Genomic DNA, 2987 nt, shown 5'->3' on the forward strand with positions numbered 1-2987 from the left:
GGGGTGGAGAGCTTGCTGACTTGACACCAGATAGCAGCAACCACAAACATGCTAATATATACATGTCTACCAAAAAACTTGTCATAAAGGAACAAATACTACGAAGGAGGTTTCAACTTGTGAACAAAGGAGCCAGAGAAGGCTGGCAAAATATACAGGGAGACAGAGCTGTTGACATTAAAGCTACAGTGTGAGACACCAGAGGAACCACAGCAAGCTTAAGGCTCTTCTTCAAGGAAAGCCTTCGGCATCCTGGCAAGAAGTTGTAGGGTCCTTGTTTGCATAACAGCTCAGGGTGAGCAGGCCTTTCCAGTAGAAATGTTCAATCATTTTGCCTCTGTTGTTTTCCTTCCTCTGGGATAATTTATCTTCACTTGATAATTACCTTAATCAGAGTCCTCCAAAATGTCATTGGGTTTGATAACTGCTTCAGTTGAATTTGCACTTCCTCGTGTCAGTATCATTGAGTGCCTTCACCTGAATACACAGAAGAAGTGTCACCGTGTTTATCTGCCATTATACAGAGTGGGCAGAACAGGAAAAAAAAAGTTGGCTTAGAAAGTGATTATTTGATGATGGCAATGGTTTTAATGAAAGGAAAATAAACAGGGAGTCCATCAATTATGTTACTAGATGGATGATTACATTTTGTGTTTTCAAATGCATTCCTATTTTCAGCTTTTACTTATGCATTCATTTACTGATTCATCATTTTTTCCCCTAGACTTTCATGGTGCATAGCCCCCAAATTTCAGAAAAACTCCCACAAAGTTAGAATTCACAAACAGGCCTTTGCTGTTTCTAAGTATTGTGTTGCTGAGTAGTATCTACCAGCCGGTTCCTTTTTATTAAAATGTCAGGCGATGTTTTACTCCTGAGCGAAATCCAAGGCCATTTCCAAGATTTGCTTTGAAATCTACCCGAGGAGAGAGGCCGCAGGAATTTTCAGGTAAGGCAGATGGGACCTTGATGTGCTCCCCGGGGTTGAAGGAGGAGGACTTGGCCCCTAGAAAGAAACTCGTAAAGGGTCTTTGAAAAGGGCTACTGATACCATGGAGTCCCTGGGTGGTGCAGTGGCCTTAGCTGCTCACTGGAAGGTTGCAAGCTTAAGTTAACTTGGAAGAGTTCTACAGTTAAATTAAACTTGCAAGAAAGACTTAGCAATCTCCTTCCGACAACGCATCCATGGAAAGAACTGCTCTACTGTGTGTGACACACATGAAGTGATCGTGAGCCAGAGTCAACTGGTTACAGATAGCAGGTATCTGGGAGAATTCTGTAAGAATTCCCTGTATGTGTCCATTAACATATTTGGAATCACAAGAAGCTGCACTGTTTGTGTCAGTCAGTCAGTCGGTCAGTCAGTCACTCCCTCACTCTCGGCCATTGAGTCAGTGCCGACTCATAGTGACCCTGTAGAACAGGATAGATGTGCCCCAGTAAGTTTCTCAGACTGTAATTAATTTATCTTATAATAGTTTTATTGACTATCTTACACAATCCAATATATCTATTCACATATAATTCTCATTTCTGATGTTCAGTCCCCTCGAGGGGAATTACGCAATCATCAATGCTATCAGCTCCCCATCCACCTACCCCCAAAACACACACCCTCTGTAATTCTTTATGGGAGTAGAAAGCCCCTCTTTCTCCTAAAGAGTGGCTTATGTAGGGGAGTAAAATGAAGAAAGTTCACAAAGAGTCACAGTGTTTGTACAGAGGACTCAAGCATTACACATTCAGCATCGATTTGCTGGGTACCTTTGAAAACCCACCCCCCAGCCCCTGCAGCACGCGGTCTAGGAAACACAAAGGCCTGGAGGAGCAGTGGGGCGGATTTCCTGGTCACACGCTCCAGATCCCGAGGGAGCAGCAGAGATGACTGAAGGGTGGTCTCTGTCCGCCACGTGGTCTTGGTCTGGTGGGTGAGAGATATAAGCAAGTTGATAAATTATCCACTAGGGCAGGCAGATATGATTGTAGTGGCATAAATCACCCTGCAGCAGGGTAAGCTTCAGGGGATCATTTGCTTTGGTGGAGGGTGCCAGGGGTGTTTGCACAGAGGAGCAATGTGTTTCATGGATGCAGGTCTTTTTCAGGAACAATGAGGAGGATTACTAAACAAGAAAGGCCATTCTAGCAAAAAGCATTTACACGTGGAAGGGTAGAGTGTTTTGACCAGAGCTATTGGGGACATCTTGGGGTCCCATGAAAAACCTGAGGGTGCTGGAGTGTTGGAGCCTGGCAAGGAACTGTGGGAAATGGTACTGGAGAACTGGGTGCAGAGAATTTTGGAGAACCTAAAATATTTGGAGGCTCATGGATTCACTCCTGCAGTAGTATTACTTAAACCAGTGATTCTCAACCTGTGGGTCGCGACCCCTTTGGGGATCAAACAACCCTTTCACAGGGGCCACCTAAGACCATTGGAAAACACATATTCTGATACATCCACATGTGAGTACCTGGCATGAAGACTGTTACCCATGCTACACCATGCTTCAAGGCGAAATTTCATTTATTTGTCACTAGAAATAAATACTTCACAACCTATAAATACCTCTTGTTTTTTGTGATTAATCAGTATGCTTTAATGATGTTCAATTTGTAACAATGACAATACGTCCTGCATATCAGATATTTACATGATGATTTCTAACAGTAGCAAAATGACAGTGTGAAGTAGCAAGGAGAATAATTCTATGGGTCACCACCACATGAAGAACTATATGACAGGGTCGTGGCAACCACTGCTTTCAACACTGAAGAACCACTTGGCCACTCCCTTCCTTTCCTAAGTAATGATGGCATTGACTGTTCAAAACACAAGCCCTTTCAGAATAAAGGGTCCAGGGAAGTAGATTAAACAGGGGGATGGAAGGAATTAAGTTGATTGTGATGTTTGGGTGTCTAGCAAGCTACATAGGGTTCCCTAAGGCATTCTGTAAAAAGCTTTGTGTTGCACTTTGTCACCTCCTACAACC

Source organism: Echinops telfairi, unplaced genomic scaffold, assembly GCF_000313985.2.
Source record: "Echinops telfairi isolate 266 unplaced genomic scaffold, ASM31398v2 ScPeMD7_7409;HRSCAF=8447, whole genome shotgun sequence".
NCBI classification, from domain to species: domain Eukaryota; kingdom Metazoa; phylum Chordata; class Mammalia; order Afrosoricida; family Tenrecidae; genus Echinops; species Echinops telfairi.